Source organism: Myotis davidii, unplaced genomic scaffold (assembly GCF_000327345.1).
Source record: "Myotis davidii unplaced genomic scaffold, ASM32734v1 scaffold364, whole genome shotgun sequence".
Classification (NCBI taxonomy): Eukaryota; Metazoa; Chordata; class Mammalia; order Chiroptera; family Vespertilionidae; genus Myotis; species Myotis davidii.
In genome coordinates, this window is record NW_006295560.1 from 719,680 (window position 1) to 741,033 (window position 21,354).

The following is a 21,354-nucleotide window of genomic DNA, read 5'->3' on the forward strand; positions in this document are numbered from 1 at the left end:
CAAGTTCCTTGGTTAATCTCTCTTAACCCATCCACCCCACCCCTACCTTCCCTTTGAAAGTCCTCAGTCTGTCCTATGCTTCTATGTCTCTGGATCTATTTTGTTCACCAGTTTATTGTGTTCATTAGATTCCAAATATGAGTGAGATCATGTGATAATTGTCTTTCTCTGACTGGCTTATTTCTTTTTTTTAATATTTTGATTGATTTCAGAGAGTAAGAGAGAGGGAGAGAGAGATAGAAACATCAATGATGAGAGAGAATCATTTATTAGCTGCCTCCTGCACACCCCCTACTGGGGATGGAGCCTGCAACCCAGGCATATGCCCTTGACTGGAATCCAACCTGTGACCCTTCAGTCCACAGGCTGAAGCTCTATCCACTGAGCCAAGCCGGCTAGGGCTCTGACTGGCTTATTTCACTTAGCATCATACTCTCCAGGTCCATCCATGCTGTTGCCAATTATAAAAGTTCTTTTTTTATAGCTGCATAGTATTCCATTGTGTGAATGTACCACAGCTTCTTTTATCCACTCATCTACTGATGGACACTTGGATGTTCATTTTAGCAAATTTTAGTGCCCTTCCCTTTGGACCCTACTCTTCTGTTCTGTCTGCCAATTCTGGGCTTCCCATGAGGTACTTACTGGCTAACCAGTGTCATAAACTGTCCAACTTTGGCTTTCAGCAACCTGCTTGAAGCTCCAAGAGAGCTACAGTTTGTGTCTGCCTCCACAGGCCTGGGCTGCAGGCAAGAGGAGCCAATCTGCCCTCTAAAGTAGGGTTATTAGCAGCTTTGGGCCCAGGACTGAGTCAGCAAACTTCCCCTGGTTCACCTGGGCTCTGCTTCTGCCCACCTTTGCCTGCTAGCCAGCTGTCAATCTTAATCACTCAAAAGTCTGTTTTTGAAAGGGCTTTAGGCTGGGAGGCGCTGCTTAGCTTTCAGAGAATGTGTATGGGTGCTCCTCTGTGAGGGACCCAAAATATTACTCTGCCCTCGGCTGGGCAGAGATCTTTGTATGGGGACTAGTGTGGTGGACTAGAAACCTGGTGTTTTTTCTATCAGCTCCTCTGTGTCTGGAAACTACCAGTCAGGTTGCTGGGGGTAGTGGGGTGAATGGCCCCCTCCCCCAATCCAGTCACTGATGCTCCTTGAAACTGTTCAAACCCATAGGCTTGGCCTGTGCTTTTGTTTCCTCTGAAAAGGTCAAAATGCAGGACATGGCATGCAGGGCCCTGAGGGTGGGACAGGCTATATCACCTAGGGTGGGTTTTTTTTTCTTTTCCTGCCCTACAGCTACTAGGAGTGGCTCACTCCTTTCAGGAAAAATGGCTGATTCAGTTTGGGGGTGCACAACCAAATGCAGGCCTCTCGGCTTCTGCTTTTCCATATCTCCCTGCAATGCTTCCCACCCCAGCCTCTTCTTAGGCACCTCAAGACCTCCCTCCCTGCACCAGAGCCTCGGGTGAATAACTGCAAATGAAAACTCCTGTGCTCTGGTTTAAAAAACAAAAACAAAACACCAAAAAAATGAAAATGCAGCTTTCCTTCCAACTGCCTCTGGTCTACCATCTCCAGGGTCCATCATGGCCAGCAGCCCGGCTGTCTTTCACAGCTGGATGTTACATGGGCCACTGATCTCAGCTCTGATGCTCTAGGCCTCTAGCTTCTGAGGGGACAGACCCTCCCATAGCCGGGAGCTCCCTCCTCATTCTCAGCCTACAGGCCTGCTGCCTGCCCCCCTACCCCCCACCCAAGCTGTGTCAGCTCCTTATGGTGATCTTGCCCTTTCTACTGGACTCCAGGTGTTTTCTGTCCTTCCTTGATATATCTCCTCCTCAGCTGGACCTCAGTTGGTAATTCCGGGTGTATGTTCTCCAATTGTATTTCCAGTCTGGTCCTGGGAGGAGGTACAGGAAATGTCTGCCTTTTTGGCTGCCACTTTCTCCTCCTGATTCTATTTTCATTCATACTACAGAGAAAAAGATAAATAGCAAAAAGTGTATCATTGTAGTCTGTGAGCTTAAAATCACAACTTTTAATATTTTTTTAACAAGCATTTTTTCCAATCATTTTTAAGGAAGAAAACATCCTATATAATAAAGAGGTAATACGCAAATTAACCTCCATACCCTCACAAGATGGCTGCCTATGACCAGGCCAGCAGGGGGGTTAGTACTGGCAGGGTGGCTGTGAGGGGCGACCAGGCCTTCGGGTGTGCTAGTTTAGGCTTTCACTACCCTATTATCCAATCCCTGGGACTGGGTCTAAACTGGCAGTCAGACATCCCTCTCACAATCCTGGACTGCTGGCTCCTAATCACTCACCTGTCTGCCTGCCTGGTCACCCCTAACTGCCCCCCACTGCAGGCCTGATCACCCCTCACTGCCTTTGCATGCTGGCCTGATAACCCTTAACAGCCCCCTTTGTTGGCCTGGTCACTCTCGAGGGTTTGAGAATTGAAGTTTTGTCAAAGATCTGTAAGCTTCTGGAAAAGAAAAACATTTATGAGCAGGAATACAACTGCGGATTTTGTACATAGTTAGCATAAGTCATTTTCACATCAACCTTAATAAGGACTTAAGCTCACATTCTGGAAGCCTTTCCAATTTTCAAAAAGCTCTATTTAAATATTCTTGGATTCCCTTGCTTGATTGAGGTCTGCGAAACGGAACGGCTGTGCTCCAGGAACATAACAACATACAGGAGCTCAGTTGTGTATTGTGTAAACCAGGTGCATAATTAAGTCTGTTCTGTGGTTCAGCTGTTTTGATCTTTCCCCACTGTCCTGTATGGACCCTGCAAAACTGCACCGGCATCTGCCCATTAGTCCCTGAAATCTGTCCTGCTAGTTAATGAACCTTCTCAGTTTCTTAGTTTTGTTTCTGTATTTGACTAAAACATTCATGATACTTGAACTACTACCCCACTTCTACACACAAATCCACAGGCACCTACATATAATGGAACAAAAAAAAAATTGCTTCAGATTTCTTCAGGACCGAGTCCTAATAATCTTCTAATTTGGTGTTGGAGCAAATATTGCAAAAAGAAAGGCTTCTTTGAACATACCTCATTGAAGGCCATCCAACAACTAACAGACTAAGAAGCTCATTCTCAGTTTCTCAGGAATAATAGCTGTAGCTGATTATGTTGATTACGCTGAAAGGATAATTTAAACAGAGCTTGATGAGTAGTCATTGACTTAGAGAAGACTTGCTCTTTGTCCTTGTGTTCAGAAGGAGAAAGCAGTTGCAGTTTAATTAAAATGAATAAGTCATCCCTTGGAGGTAACAGAGGGCTCATATTAAAGTCAGTTGAAGGTATAAAATATAAATCAAGCAAAAGTGTATTAAAATTTTCATCCCAATGACCATCACATGCTAGTAACACATCCAAAATATGGATCTTTTATTATTGACTTATAATTGGCATGCATTATGTATCTTGAAGAAATTACTGCTGTCCTGTATATTGTTCAGAGCTCATTTCAACTCAAAATAATAATGCTTTAATTCTCCAAAATGCATGAAATATACACTACATTATGTGTCCCTGTTTCCATCAATGTATTTGATATGCATAATCAAAAAATTTTAATGCCTTAAACTTATTTTGTTTACTTTTAAAGTAGGCTACCTAATATTATACAAGTAATGACCCCTCAATAAATATTGACTGACTGAAGAGGGGAATTGTTATGAAAGATGGGTGTCCTCAGTACAGAGACTCGCCATCACTATCACACACACACACACCCCAAAAGAAAAAAAAAGAAACATTAAGCAGCACAAAAATGCTAAAGCACATCTATAAGATCGACAAGTATAAAACCAGACTTGTTTTTCCTTTCCTGTAAGGGGAAGATTGAGGCAAAGAGTAAAATGGAAAAAAGAAAAAGAAAAATTCCTACAGTATCCAGGACTCAATTCATAAGTGTTTTATAAACCAAAGCCAACAACACGGATTGTTCTTGGAAGTAAATGTGCAATCATAGCCAGCGTTGGAGCAGGGATATTACATTTAACATATGGCAGATTTGTTCAAGCACATGGTACACCAATTTACAGTTGTGGAAACTTTCTCTTTTCCCCTCCATCCTTTCCTATGGGAGAGAGTGCTTCTTCGGTTAACAACGCAATGGGAATATGGTGTAGAATATGAGACATATCTTCACACCAAACTAGCAAGTATAGGTTTTCCTGTGGGCCGCACAGGAAAGATCAAGAGGCTATATTGTTTGAAGGCTAGAGAATTATAGTCAAGAAAATCCTAATTTTTTACCTTTAGTAAATAGCATTCATTATCTTTATATTGACTTTTCAGGATCCTAGGAAGAGCTTCCCTTTAAGACAGGGGTGAGTTTGGGGTCCACAGAAGTGCCAGGGCTCTTTGGATAGAATTCAGGGAACCATGAAGTTGGCTGGAAAAATATTTTCACTCAGTTTAACTGAAATTGATCTTTTACTTTAATCATGACTAATAAACTCCAGTAGTAATAGCAGTAACTACGATTTTGTAACCAATAGAAGTCACAGATATTATATCACATTTTAGTTGTCACAGATATCTTCAATATTATTATGGTTATGCTGACTTTAAAATATAGTTATTAGACCTACCAATAGATATTCTTATTTAACAATTAATAAAAAATGTATGTACCTTATGTCACAAATTTAATATTTTGATGACTGCATTGTAAGTGGTTATAATCGTATGTATTTTATTCTATGTATTTAATAAAGTTATTCTGATATAGCATATATACATATCACCAGAGGTCCAAGGAGTTTGTGACTTTTAAAAGGTTAAGGACCCCTACTCTAAATACCTAAAAAATTCTAATAGTTCAAAAAGGATTGAGGGCGACCATATCTGACAACAGGTGAGATGTGCCTTAATGCAACATTTTGCTTAGTTTGAAATGCAAAATTTGACAATGATTTGAAATAATAATACTGTTAATGATATATACGAGATCCAAGATTTACTTACTGTGTTACTATCTATGGTAACAATTTTTCCAGGCATGTCAGAAAATTGGAAAGTGCTGACAAGCAGCAGTCTAATTGTATAAGGGACTGAAGAAAGGGATTCATTTATAGGTGGTGCTCTGAGAAATTGCAGCGCGATTTTATAGTGTCAGCACACACCCAATGGACCTATGCATACTTGCAATTTGTAAACTCTCAAAGGTACAATAATAACAAAAGAAAAAAGGCACATATAATCATTATGAGGAATCACTGGCACATGACTACAAACCCTACAGAGACATAAAAAAGTAAGATAATATTGTCATTACATTTGAAATTTTAGATGGAATGAAATGTGTATATTCACTGAATGCCCGGCTGGCATGGCTCAATGGTTGAGCATTGACCTGTGCACCAAGAGGTCCCAGTTCTAATCCCAGTTAGGGCACATGCCCAGGTTGGGGGCTTGATACCCAGTGTGGGACATGTGGGGGCAGCTGATCGATGTTGATGTTGATGTTTCTATCTCCCTCTCCCTTAAATCAATAAAAAATATTGAAAAATTCATTGAAAAATAAAACCCAACTTGGAACAGAAAAAAATCCCAACATTCTGAAAAAAATAATAGTTATATACACACAAATAATCACCTACTTCTATTACAATGATTCTATAGTTCAACATACTATCTCTAAGTTAATTTAAGGAAGAGGTAGTATCATCACTGCATTCTTCTAAATATTTAAGTAAGGAACAAAAACAAATCATACTCAAACTTTTCCAAGGGGGAGAGAGAGGGAGGAGGGGGAGAGAGAGAGAATGAACCCCTAATTTGTCTTATGAGGCCAGAATAACCGTGATACCAAAATCTGACCAAACCATTACAAGAAATAAATTCAAAGACCAACCTTAACACGAACATACATGCACACAAAAACCTCCTAAATGAAACAGTAGCAAATTAAATCCCAAGACATTTGAAAAGAATTACACATCACAAGATGATTTTATTTCAAGGATGAAAGACTGTCTTAGCATTAGAAGATCAGTCAATATAATAAACTGAATATAGAAGAAAAATCATATGATTTTTCTGATCTTTCAGGTACAGAAATGAAATTTTATAAAATTTAACACCTGATAATATTATTTCTTAGCAAACTAAGAATAGAAAATAATTTGTTTGATCTATAAAAAGTATCTATTATCTTAACATCTGTAATCCCATGCTTGCTTACTATTAAAATAGAGAGCCTGGAAGAGCTGTCCCATGATTGAAACTGATAACTCATGCTCTGGGTGGAAGATAAGGCAGGGAATTGGGCCAATTACCTTGGACCACATAGAGTAGGAAAAAAATCACACTAGAGAAACCAGAAACCTAAGCCTATCCTATGCATAAGAGTGAGCTTGCATTTGCACCAATCTCTGAGGGTAGGAAAACAAAGTCAAGGAGTTAAGATGATAATTGGTCTAACACTGTTGACATATACAAAGATAACCAACAAATGCTGCTTTGGAATGCCTCTACCGTCAAGGGCAAGGAGAGATTTCAAAGAAAAATAAAAATCCAAGTCAAGTGCACAGTAAACAATTGTGGAACATTCAATGAGAGTAAGCCATTATAAAAGTTGGAAGACTGAATTAATACTCTGAAGAAGCAAAGATAATAGATCAATCTGAATGGCACTTTAAGATAAGTGTGTTTAAATTCAGAGAACCTAATTATATATTGATAAGTGACTAGAAATATAAAATATGGTTCATTTGTTCAATGGGATTCTATGCTGTGTTTAAGTGAGTCAGCTCTATATTTTGTGAAATGAAACATTCTTTAAGATGTAGTTTTAAAATAAAAGGAAAGGTGTAGAGGAGTGTTTATAGTATGCCATATTTTCTGAGAAAGAAATCTGAATGTATACATATATGTTGGAAAATTCAATCATATCTTTAGAAGAAAATATAATATACTGTGAACAATGTTTGCCTCTATAGAAAGGAACTGAGTGGCTGGGTAATAGGAGTGCAAGGGAAACCATTTGCACAACTAGTGTATCTTTTGAATTTCATTTATTTTGTATTATCAAGTAAAAAAAATATTAAAAATAAATCCTATATAATAAAAGGCCAATATGCAAATCAACCGAACAGTGGAATGACAGGTTGCTATGACGTGCACTGACCACCAGGGAGCATATGCTCAATGCAGAGTTGCCCCCTGGTGGTCAGTGTGCTCCCATAGAGGGAGCATGGCTCAGCCAGAAGCCTGGCTCAAGCCTAAGCCATCAGTTGGACATCCCCTGAGGGCTCCCAGACTGCGAGAGGGCGCACGCCAGGCTGAAGGACACCCTTGAGTGCACAAATTCCATGCACTAAGCCTCTAGTTAAATTATAAAATATTAAAAGGATGACTATAAAACCAAGCAATGGCAGAGAAACATGGTAAAATAGTATATTTTAATTTGTGCAAGCATATGTGCTTAAATGGTTTTAACGGTTATCCTTTAATAGTTGGTCCAAAGGGCTGTGAGGGGTAGTGTTTTGAGCTATTACTGCTCAGTTCTCCTAGGAACTCTTGGAACAAGGATACATACTGTCCCATGCAAAACCTTAGCTAACCCTGGAGACCATGTTGTGGAATATAGCAATTTTTATTCTTAACTCTCCAATTCATCCTTTCAGTAAAAAGGTAGCTGATAAGCTCTGTATTTTCTCTTCATTTTTCTATGTTTCTAAGAACCTCAGCATCCTAAAAATTAGTGCTAACAGTTTGCGTTATTGTAGGAACAATTTCCAAACTCCTTTAAGCTTACACTAAGATGGCATACTGAGAGATGGAGGATTCCATGTAGCACTCCTCCATATTCCATGTACATTCCCCAACCATCTTTCTCTTTTTTTCTGTTAGTTGAAGCTGGTCTGCTCTTTTCGTTGCTGCCAATTCCCTTCCCTATTCCCGCATAATCACTGTCAGAATGTCTAAGGATAATTAGGAAATATCTATAAACAGAAAAATTATAAATGGACCTTCTCAGGACTGAGTTTGGTTGATGATGAGTTTTAGTAGATGGAAGGAAGCAAGTGCAGATATTAGACCTACTGCCCATGAATTACATTATACCTTAGTTTTCATTTTTGAAACTGCTTCTTGAGCCAATATATCCAACATTTCAAGATATCAGACAAGAAGACTATTGTGCACTGTTGGTGGGAATGTAAAATGGCATGACCATTATGGGAAACAGCGTGGAGCTTCCTCAAAAAGTTTAAAAAAGAACTACTATATAATTCAGCCATCTTACATCTGGCTATACATCCAAAGGAGGTTAATGTAGGTCTCAAAGGGTTATCTAAAAGTTGGGGGGGAAAAACCCTCAGTTCCCCTCAATGGGTGAATGAATAAAGAAAATGTAGTATATGCATGCAATGAAATATTATTCAGGAGAAGGAAATCCTACCATTTGCAGCAGCATGGATGGACCTGAAAGACATTATCCTAAGTTAAATAAGAGAGTCACAGAAGGACAAATGCAGCATGCTTCCACTTATATGAGGAATCTAAATAGTCAAACTTATAGAAACAGAATAGAATGGTGATTTCCAGGGGCTGGGAGGAGGGGGAAATAGGGAGTTACTATTTAACAGATATAAAGTTTTGGTCATACAAAAGGAATAAGTTTTAGAGACCTGCTATACAACATTGTGTCTACAGTTAACAAGACTGTATTATAAACTTAACAATTCAGTAAGAGGGTAGATCTCATGTTTACTGTTTGTAAGGACACTTTCTCTGTTAACATAGCCAAGAGCTGCCCAATGAAATAAGAGACTAAAAAGTCACTATGGATATCAAAGGTCACATTTTGAATAATTAATATAAGGAGCAATAGCTCCCCCTTAGAATTGGTGTATTTTTAAATATGAAAGTCCATTATGTTTGGTCATAAAGGAATTTCAAAGTCAAAGTCAAAGTTAGCGTGTCATTGCACTATAAACCAGAATTTTCTTGTAGATTTATTGGTATGATTATCCTTCTAGATTTCAATTCAAGTGTTAGCAGGGAGCTGACTCCTGTCAGAATAAAGAGAGTTTGATCAAAAAGTCCACATACTGTCACTGCAATCTGTACTAGTCAATGTCAACTTCATTGTACCACTACAGTTGCTGACTGCAAATTATTCCTAAATATAAGTACTACTATAGGAGAAAAAGAGTTTATGTAGTTACTTAATATCAGACATTTATTGGAGAGAGGAGAGAGAAGATGGCAGCGAAGGTAAATGCAGTACTCACCGCCTCCCACAACCACATCCAAATTACAACTAAAATACAAAACATCATCATTCAGAAACACCTGAAACCTGGCTGAATGGAAGTCCTACATTTATAGAGGTAAAGAAGAAAGCATATTAAGACTGGTAGGTGGGGTAGAGGCGCAGAATGGGCTGCTCCAACACCCATGTGTGGCATTTTTTTAATCAGGAGGAATATCTTGGCTACGGAGTCCTCCCATGAGCAGCAAGCGGTCCCAGCCTCACACTAGCCCCCATCCCAAGGTTCCAGAGCTGGAAAGAGAAGTCCCCATAACTTTGGGCTATAAAAAACAGCAGGGGTTGTGATTGAATAACACAGAGGATGCCAGAGTCCCAGGCAGTTTCTCTTAAAGTGCCAATGCACAAACTTACTTGCATTTGCTCCCTCTGAGTTCCAGCACTGAGGCAGCAGCTTGGTGGGTATCCAGAGACATATGGCAAGTAACTCGATTGTCTGGAATCTGGGCAAGATCCCAGGAACAGGTGTCTTCCAGACAGGGGTACTCACAGAGTTCATTGTTCCTATGCTGAGAACTCCCCCATCACAGAGCTGGCTCACAGGCGCCATATCTCAGGCCCTATCAAGCTGGCTCACACTGTTTGCTCCATCATGGTGATTCACTGAGGCTCCACCTCATCCAATTTTCAGCCCAACCTACTACAGGACACCTACTACTCAAAGCTGTTTGCAGCAGCTTTTCCATATGAATGACCTATCTTGGCTCAGGATTCAGACTTTCCTAAAATCTCTCAAATAAGCAGCAGCTGGCATCAGCGTGCTCTATACCTATCAATAAGAGACCCAAGGCCTGGCACTAGCAGCAGCCTGCCTCGCTTCACAGCTTGGCCTTTTCTGGGCTCTTCCAAGTCCAACACAAGCAGAAGCTATCTGCAGATCTCTCTGTAGCTGCCAGGTGGCCCCAGGCAGTGGCTGACTTTGCACCTATCTGGAGGCCCCAGAGCCAGTGCATCCAGTGGACAGCTCCAGACCATGCCAGATTATAACTCTACATATCCATAAGCAGTACACTCAAAGGGCAGATTCTGTGAGCACCAAAGCCCCACTGAAGCAAGTTCTGCCCCATAGGAGTGTCTCCTGCACAGCAACTCTCCCAACGTAGTCAAAACTGGTCCTCACAGTTAATTTCCCTAGAGGTTAATTCCTCCCAGTAATGCCAACAGTAATCAAGGCTCAACTACAAAAAGACTGCACACAGCCCACACAGGGGTGCACCTAGATTGCCCATCTAAGATGCCTGGGGATGCTGAGCCACTGGACCCTCCAAAACACCTACTACACAAGGCCACTCTACCAATTCTAGGAGAAATAGCAGCTCTACCTAATATAGAAACAAACACAGGGAAGCAGCCAAAATCCAGATAGAAAGAAATATGTCACAAATGAAAGACAGAAGAAATCTCCAGTAAAAGAACTAAATGAAATGGAAGCAAGCAAACTACTGGATACAGAATTCAAGACATTGGTTATAAGGATGCTCAAGTATCTTAATTAGAGATTCAAGGGGCTTAGTGAGAATTTCAGACATGAGAAAGAACCAGCCAGAAATTAAGCACACTCTAACTGAAATAAAGAATAAGTTACAGGGACTCAGCAGTAGAGTAGAGGATGCCAAGAATCAAATCAGTGATTTGGAATATAAGGAAGCAAAATACAACCAATCAGAAAAGAAAAAAGAAAAAAAATGAAGTGTAAGGAACCTCTGGGACAACTTCAAGCATACAAATTTACATTATGGGGTGCCAGAAGGAGAAGAAAGATAGCAAGATATTAAAAACCTATTTGAAGAATTAACTACAGGAAACTACCTCTACCTGGTGAAAGAAATAGGCTTACAAGCCCAGGAAGCGCAGAGAACCCCAAACAAGAGGAACACAAAGAGGTCCACACCTAGACACATCATAATTAAAATGCCAAGGGTTAAATACGAGATAATCTTAAAAGCAGCAAGAGAAAAGTAGTTAGTTATTTACAAGGGAGTGCCCATATGACTGACAGTTGATTTCTCAACAGAAACTTTGCAGGCCAGAAGAGATTGGCATGAAATATTCAAAGTGATGAATAATAGGGACCTACAACCAAGATTACTCTACCCAGAAAAGCTATCATTCAGATTTGAAGGTCATATAGAGCTTCACAGACAAGAAAAGGCTAAAGGAGTTCATCACTGCCAAAGCAGTATTATATGAAATGTTGAAGGGTATTCTTTAAGAAGAGGAAGAAGAAGAAAGAAAGAGAAAACATAAAATATATGAACAAAAAATGGCAATAAATACATCTTTATAAACAACTGAATCTAAAAAAATAAACAAATAAGGAATCTAATGAACAAAATAAACTGATGAATAAAATAGAACCAGAGGCATGGAAACATGGAACAGACTGACGAATCTCAGAGGAAAGGGTGAGGCGTGGGAAGAGATTAACCAAAGAATTTATATGCATATATGCATTACCTATGGACATAGACAATAGGGTGGTGAAGGCCTGGGGTAGGGCAGGAACTGGGTGGAAGGAGGAAATGGAAGGTGGACATCTGTAATACTCTCAACAGTGAAGATGAAAAAAAAATAAAAACAAGCAAAAAAAGAAAACATTTATTGCAAAGGTTTTTGAAGTAAGGACATTTTACTTCTTTTTAGTCTAATCCACAACAAAAATTATCTAAAATTTACTATGTGCTTGCTCTGTGACAGACACGTTTCTAATATTCTATATTGTGGGAAACTGTTTATTGCCTTCACTGTCTGATAAACATAGACAGAGAACCCCCTGAACACTGGGTGCCTTTGAAGCCCTAGCAGAGGTCAGCTAGGCGCCACCTCTGTTTGTCCAGACAGTGGTAGCTGAAACTACTCCCCCATTTATTATTATGTAAATCCTTGCTGATGGGCTAGTCTGCCTGTTGCCAGGGGTCACCTGCCTAAGGGCTATGCTATGGGTGCATCCCAGAATCAATAAAAGCTTGGTGAGGCCTGAGCATGGAAGGAAGTCCTTCGGGACTTGCCGCCTGGTCCCCCAATATTGCAAAATTATCTCGTGTCTTTTTCTCTCATTTGTTGTGCAGCTCCTCTTTCAGATACCGAACCCTACTCCATGCAGAACGTGGAGGGAGTCTTACTCAACACTATATGTGCATTATTTTATTAACCTACAGTAGGTACTATTATTAGCATAAGTTTATAGGTGACAGAATTTATCATAGTAGAAATTTAGTAACTTGGTCAAAATTACACAATTAATAAGTAAATCAGGAATTGAACACCAGATTACATAATCTCCAAATTATAATTTTTAGAGAACAGCACACCATTTTGCCAGACAAATCCTATATAATAAAAGCCCAGTGACTGAACTGCGGAACAACCAGAATGACTGGTCAACCAATCGCTATGACACTCACTGACCACCAGGGAGTAGACACTCAATGCAGGAGCTGCCCCCTGGTGGTCAGTGCGCTCCCACAGTGGGAATGCTGCTCGGCTAACCGGGATGAGCAGTGCTCCCACAGCAGGCCTATCCTCGCAGGCCAAGCCCCCCACCAGTACATTAATCCCGTGCACTGGATCTCTAGTACTTTTATAACACTGTATATTGTCCATTGCATTTAATTATGTGAATTTCATTCATCAGTGGGATAAAAATCTGATTAGCAGCGTCAAGAAACATTACTTAAAATATTGAAAATAATTTATGAAAGATATTCTAATCTTTAATGTATATATATTGGTTTGAGCTTTATTTGTTTGTTATTTATTTGTTGATTTTCTATCTTCTTCATAAGTACATTAGTCTTTGCAATAGAAAGAACTGCCTGTTTTCCAAAGTGTCTCTATCACTTAGAACAGGGACTAGCACATGGTAAATGTGCAATAGGTATTTGATGAACAAATGACTTAATGAATTACTAAACTTATTTCCTATAATTTCCATTTTAATTCATACTATATATGTCAGTTAATATATTTTTCCTATTTCTACTACAGACATTAGTATTCTATGAAAATGCTTTAAGTTTCATAAGCATTTCCCGAATCATAACAAAATGTTCAAAAGTGGCACTTTCTCAAAATTGTGAACTCTTCTTGCCCTACTTATCTTCCTTGAGCTCCACTTCATAATTTTCAGAGTACAGATGTGGAAATTGAGAAATTAATGAAAGGTAAGGGAGAACAAAATATGCTGGAACACTTGCCACACTACTTGTTCTTAGGAAAGCCTCAGAAAGATGCAGTAAAATAACAGAGTAGAAGACGCTTTTAGTGGGAGTCAAGTCTAAGCTGTCCATGAAACTATAAAAACAGTTGTGAAGAGACACTTTCAAATCCTAACAAAAAAAAATGAGTTTTCCATCTATGGCTACATATACTGGTCAGATCAATTGTATGGGCATTGCTATTGTAGCAGAAGAAGCCGACATCCATCTGATACTCAACAACTATTGTAAGAAAATGGAGATTCTTGCCTTGTGCCCTCTGAGATTTTCCAGTAGGTATATTTCTCTTATTTTTCTGTTATCAAACAGCTAAGAGGCTGAAAGATACAAGGGCATTCCTCCCAGACTTCCAGCCCCTGGTAACACAGGTGTTCAGAATTAATTTCTGGGGCCTGTAAAACCTACATTATGCTGTGGGCGGGAGGGGGAATACTGTCAAGTGTCAGTAATTAGAGAAGCCACTTCTGCAGAGTCCATGATGGCCATCTGGAGTTTCTTTGACCTTTCTCTTCAAATTAATAGTCAGTAGAGGCAAAGCCTTTAGATGCTTAAAAAACATATTTTCACCATTCATTGTTGACCACACACCTGTATTACTAGCCTGTTAAAAAAAATCATAAGGAGTGCAAAATGTCCTCCTATCTTGCCTAGTAGGAACAGAACTATAAACAGAAATGCCTGATGGGTTTCAGGGTGGCATGCCGTTTTCCAATAATATCTTTCATGTGCACTATTTGAGCTCAGGTAGTCACCTAAGCAATGTAATTACAGCATTAAAGTGTCATTTCATTACTTGACCTTTTAGGATCCAATTTATCTAGCAGGGTTTTTTTTTTAACCCAGTAGTTTAAAGCTCAATTCTTTTTCAACTCTCAGATAGAACAGATGGCACAGCCATATTAGCAGTGACACTATATATACACACCAAGTGAACTGGTGTTATTATCTGGTTAAGTGGCTGTCAGCATTTCCATTACAAACCCCAGCTTTCAAGGGTCTGTAATTCATATACTTTAAATAACATCTGGCTGAAATTCGGTCTATAGCAATGATGACTGTTGAGTAAAAATTAGTATAATTTTGTGAATTCGTGAATATTTCTGGAAGACTCAGCTTGATCAATCAGGTCCTTTTTTGGCACTGACTTCCAGTTACCAGCATATTTTGGGATTCTTAGCACATGCCATTCATTTATTCATTCAACAATTATATATTTCACATTTACCACATGCCAGGTCGTGTTCTAAGTGGTGGAGATAACCTCTCCCCATGGGACCTATATATTCATGAGAAAATAAAAAGTCAGCAAGTAAATATACAAATAAATCTCAAGCCAGTATGTACAGTTAAGGATTAGAATGTTTCATAAAGCACTCTCAGTATTTTAAATAGTATATCCTGATCCTTCTAATCTTTTTTTTCATTACACTGTTAAAACAGTAACATTTTCTTTAATATTTATATTGTCTCAATCATAGTTAACAAAAATAAATGCAGAGCATACCCCAAAATAATTTTATCAGCCATAGGACAGAATTTTTCTCATCTGTCATCACAGATTTTAAGTAGTCAAAAAGATTCAAAAACATGGAAACCAGACTTTCACAATAAATATATCATATAAGTTTTAAATAAATGCTGTTTTGTTGCTAGAGGAGGAAGGGGTACCCAGGTTTTATAGGGCTTAGCAACTACAATGAATATAATCCAGTTCTCTTTCTGGTAACCCAAAAGCTTCTTACAGTTCACAATCTACTCCCAGGTAATGTCCAGTCACCATTAGGTGATGTCTTCTATGACACTATCTCTCAGCACTAAATCAATATAAGAGCTTCCAGGGACATACCGTATTTTTTCCATGTATAGGAAACTATTTTTTTTTCTAAAATCATTAGACTGAAAATCGAGGGGCATCTCATACATGGAAGTCAGCCTAGGAGGGAGCTGTGTGGGTGCTTAGCTGCCCCTACCTTGTCAAACAGGCTTCCTCCTCTTACTTTTGGGTTGGAAAAGTGGGGGACGTCTTATACATGGGGACATCTTATACATGGAAAAATACAGTACTCTATTCTCCTTTTTAAAAAGGAACAGACATCTCTGTATATTACAGAATTATTTGTTTATCCTGCATAATCTCCTGTAGGTATAATGATCACAGTTCCTTTATTCAAAGATATCCCATTAGCCAGCCAATTATGTTGGTGATCAGTTAGCCTCCTTTACAGCCCAAATGCTCCCTGCTCTCCAATTCATATGAATCTTTAAGAATGCCATATGTTCAAATTGCTTCATTCAGTACTTAGCCCCTTTCCTACTATTATCCCCATCTGTGTAACTGCATGCTTTGGGGAAATGAATACTTGACTTTTCTTTAGTTTTAAATCCAAGTTACTGCCCGATTTATTTACATGTGCTTTTTAAAACTGCTTTCTTCAGGTATTTGTTTCATGTTTACTTGACAAAAATCTTAGTTAAAACAGTCTGCTTTGAGAAAATCTGGAGAACTTCCAAGTTGCCCATCTTATTCCTAGTTTGCAGTTCTAAGGATGTGACTATTTATGTTTAATATGGTTGACGAAACACACCCTGCCTTTGTTCCTGCATCATTGCAGAATAGTTTTCAGAGTCCACATTTCCTGCAATTCACTGATTTTTCTTCTAGTTATGCCATTTAGCTTAGGTGTAATAATTAAAATGAATTAATTTTAATTAATTAAATGTCATCATTTAAAGTCAAATAATGGCCATAGAAATGGAAGTGGTGTGTTAGCAAAATGATACATTCATTATTGTTATCACTGAAAGGTTACCATAAACCTTGAGAATATCTGATTGACTAGATGTTTTCATCAATATCAGCACTCATTATTAAGACTGATTTTGATTGTCTCTTCAAACTGAAACATCCGCATCCTGTTTATATACCCCCGAAGAACTGGCTAGTGTGCATTGTAAATGCAGAATTGTCTAAATGGTCATATTGTTTTGGATGAAAATAATAATTTTGGCCAAGATTTTCTGAAGAGGTCTGACAGAACTTTTTGTCATTGTTCTGCAATGGAGGCAGTTTAATTTTGTCTCCTGCCCCTATTGTATGGAAGGAGTAAATGATTTCATGAATGATACTGGATTATCCTTCTGCAGAACAGAGCTTGTGATAAGAAAATATGGAAGCATATTATAAAGCTACTTAGGCCAAACTTCTTCCTATTGAGAGGCAAAGGTATTGCTATGTGTTTCAGAATACACAATTTCTAAGAGCGGAATGTGGAGAATATAAGAAAGGCATTCTAAAAGTCCAACACAAATTTTAAACTAAGGAGTCCCCTTACTAGTGGATAGATGTGAGGTTGCCCACGTTGTTCACAATGGAGCCCCATAGACACATCTCAGGGAATGTCAAATAAACACAAAGCTCAAGATAAATATGATGCATCTCTTGTGAATGTTTATTCTACTTGAAATCTTGGAGAAAAGAACATCAAGCGATTGAATTGTAAATACTTTCTCTTAGATTGACACATAAAGATATATAAAGTGTCCTCCAAAAATGTATACACACACTTTGAATAATTATAAAGGCATTTTATTTTCAAAATTGAGATATCAACTGTTAAAGTGTGTATACATTTTTTTGGGACACCCTGTATTATTGAACGCCATTGCTACAAGGGGAACATGGCCATTATCTGCTGTCGCTAGTATTACCTTCACAGAAGTGTTGTATACAATGTAGCTTTGTATATTTGAAGTATCCCTCCAATGTCTCTCTTAGCAAAGCCTATTTGGAAGGGTTTTCCAGAGGCAATATGTGTAGCCATAAACAGATATATGTTAATCCATGTCTACACTCATACACAATTAAGAGGAGAAGTTGGAAAAACAACCACAGATACTCTACACTACCCTTTCATATCTTATCACTGCCATAGATGTTTGCAAATAAAGGCAGACTGTGATCCCTACACAGACATATCAAGAAAGACTGACATCAATGCATGTACATATAACTTGTATGCTAACTTTATTTATGCCTACTCCTTAAACTGAGATGGCACCAAATCATCACTTTACTTATTATGATGATGAAAGAGTGAGTAATTAGGATGGAACTGAGGTAACTCTGAAATTATATTGTGCATAGGTATCCATAGATACTTGGACTACATTAGTAGGCTGAATACATAATTTAGGTTATTAGTACTTCTTAAATATATTTTATTGATTCTCCACAGAGAGGAAGGGAGAGGGATAGAGAGTCAGAAACATCAATGAGAGAGAAACATCAATCAGCTGCCTCCTGCACACGCCCCCCACTGGGGATGTGCCCACAATCAAGGCACATGCCCTTAACTGGAATCGAACCCAGAACCCTCCAGTCTGCAGTCTGATGCTCCATCCACTGAGCAAAACCGGCCAGGGCAATTAGTACTTTTTAAATAAAATATTTCATTGTTTTTGGTAAAGCAAAATTGCTTTGAGAAACACAACATATTACTACACAACAACCCTCATTCATTAGAACCTCAGTCATTGGAAAATAATGATAATTTGAATTATGCTGTAATGAACTGAGCTGGGCTTTTACATACTTACCGAGATAGTAAAATTACCATGTAAGATTTCAGAATGACTGACTCCTATGAGGCAGAAACATCATTGATATTTTATTGACATCATGTCAAATAAGAGCACATTTTAATTACATGATCAATTTTGTCCAATAAAATTATTTGGCAGCAATTTCAAAATTTTCATATTATGTGTATAAGTTAGGGGTGTAATATTGTATAGCTAAAGGTTGTTATTTATGTTCATTTTAAACTTTTCTCTAATTCCCAATTTCTTTTTTTAATTGGTCTAAGCTTTATAAGTGACATTTACCAAAAAATACTCTAATATCTAAATTCACTCATAAGAAATTTGCAGTAATCTTTGTCTAGCATTACTATATTTATAGCTTCTTGGACTGAACATGTGTGTACATGAAGTCATAACTTTCCCATTTCCCATTTACATTGCATTTTTACTAATAAAAGAAAACTAGACAGGAATTGGTTAAAAGTATATCACATAAATATTCCTTTTTATTTAGATATCTCTTGTATGAACTACATACAGGTTTGGGCAAAAGTAGGTTTACAGTTGTGAATATACAAAACAGTTTATTCTAGTATTATTTATTAATTATTGTATATTTGCTATTACAAACAACTGTAAATATACTTTTGCCCTATCCTATATATGAAATATTTAACTTTCTTTTGCATCAGTCTACTCACATTATTCTCATTCTCATCCTCCTTTTCTTCTTTCTCCCTCCTCCTCCACCTCTTCCTCCCTTCCTCCACTTTAAAAGAAAAATAACTTTAAAGATATATATTGCTAAAAAATAAACCAATGAATAGAATAAAATGATGAACACTTAAGGTGCTTAGAAAAAGAGCTTTGCCTTTTCTGGGTTAGCAGATCAATATATACTTAGTTCCAACTTTCCTATAGGGGGAGCTGTAGCACTACTGAATACTGAAGACCCAGCCTTCAGTAAGTCTACAATTTTAAGCCTACTTTACATAAATAGGAAAGAAATATCAAAGACTTATTAACATGTAATTGGGGGACAATTTTTTTTCTTTCTTCACAATGTCACAGATGTCAACTGAATGTGTCTAAGGAAGCTGATGCAATCTGCTGATAAAATACAGTATTTTTTGTTTTATTTCTGTTTGGGGAAGAACATAGACCAGGTGTCAAGGCAATATATTAAATGTGGGCTGTAGAATACACAAAAAGGTAACTTTGCAAAAGAGTAAAATGATACAATTTCAGAGGAGTGAGGAACAAAACAGTGATGCCCCCCATTCTTTTACACCACTAACCAGTAGAAATATGACCATACAATACAAATTTTAATAAATGTATGTCAAAACTTAGTGGCTGATACTTGGAAATGTGGTTTTGTAACAAATAATCGAATCATCATGGAGGAGAGAGGGGAAGTAATTAAGATGAGATTTGTGAACCCTTTTTTACATGCTGAGAAGCACCAAGCTATAACTCACTAAGTTTAATTAAATTCTCATAGAATCCTCAGTGTCTTTATTTATTTCCTGCCTTTTAGCTAAGAGTTATAAATACTAATTATTTTCAGGTATTGTTCTCAAGAGAATCTAACAATCTAAGTTAAAGTATCAATCAGTTATTGGTTAAAAATACTTTAAAATATTAGATGACTATACTAACATTATTGGTAAATAAAAATAAAATAATTTGAAGATTGAGGCAGAGTTCCTAGGGTTATACAAAGTATTAGTCAATAAAGATATCTAAAATCCAGCAGAGCAATATTAAGCAATAAAATTATATCTTTTGTAAAATTGAGCATCTGAATAAAAAATTATGGTACCTTTTAATGATGAAATTTATGAAAAATGCTTTGTTATTTCCGTTTCCAATTTATCCAAATAATTGTAGACTTCTAAGTAGATTTATTTGAACACAAGAACACTATTTATTTTATAATCATGTTTTTAGATAATAGAGCTGGTTATATCACAAAGGCTTAAACGTTTATTATGCTTTATACCTGGTAGATTTACACAGATTCTAAACAGACCCTTACAATATTTCTCTGAAGCTTTATATGGTCTTTTATAGTCACTGAATTCAATGCCTGAATCAAGCTCACAAATTACATAAATTATTGGTTAGTACAGTTACTATAGCTCTTTTCACATGCTAAAATCTTAATCATAACCCTTATAATATGTAAATTGACAGAGTGAAAAGGCTAACAGTTCTTTTAACCTCAGCCAATTTTTAGAAATTAATTATTCTGAAATTTACTAAATTGGTGATAAAGAGTGATAATTTTGCAAGTTTTTAGTAGTGACACAGCATGATTCATATTCAGGATCTGAAAGAATATAATATGCACACACAGAAAATCTAAGTTTGTGGCCAACATATTTTCATAGAAATGGGAAAATATATTTTTATATCCTTCACAGGATCAGAGTTTTACTGTTATTAAAAAAAAACACACCTCACATATTATTTTTTGGCAATGGAGATGTATCAAAAGAACTAGTCAAAGTTTGTACGATAAATGATTATTTTCATCTAGCAGGCTGTTTTATATTACCTCTCATCTTAGGAATTTCAAAGTATTTATTCTGTGGACTGACTTACTGAATCAGTCATGCATGCATTCCACCTGATGTGAAACAAAAGAAAAAAGTGAAATTTGGGATTCTTCAAGTAGTTAATATGAAAAGTAATATCATTAATTAACTTAACAGTCACTGAGCATTATGCCTGCCTGGCACTGTAATAATCCCCGGAAAGAGATAGTCCAATGAGGTACCGTGCTTGTCCTCTGGTAGATAATTCTAAAAACAATAAAAGCTACGGATCCGGATAGGGAGAGAAGGATGTAAAGCTCAGAGATCCCAGTAGAGGCACCAGGAAAAATAAGAAAGGAGTTCAGAGAGAGCTCCCCAAAGGCAGTGGACACTGAAATATACTGTATAAGTGCAAATATCAATAATATCAATTAATTTCCCATTATTCCAATGAGAGACACACACACACACACACACACATATGCACACACTCATGTATAAATAGTTGTATCATTTTAAATATAAAACCTCTGGGAGATCTAGACAGAAAGATCAAATATCTCTTTATAATCTCTAATTTTATTAAAGCAGGTACATATATTTAAACCTCACATATAAATAATATATTGTAGCCTGGCTGGCATGGCTCAGTGGTTGAGCATCGACCTATGAACCAGGAGGTTCGATTTTGGTCAGGGCACATG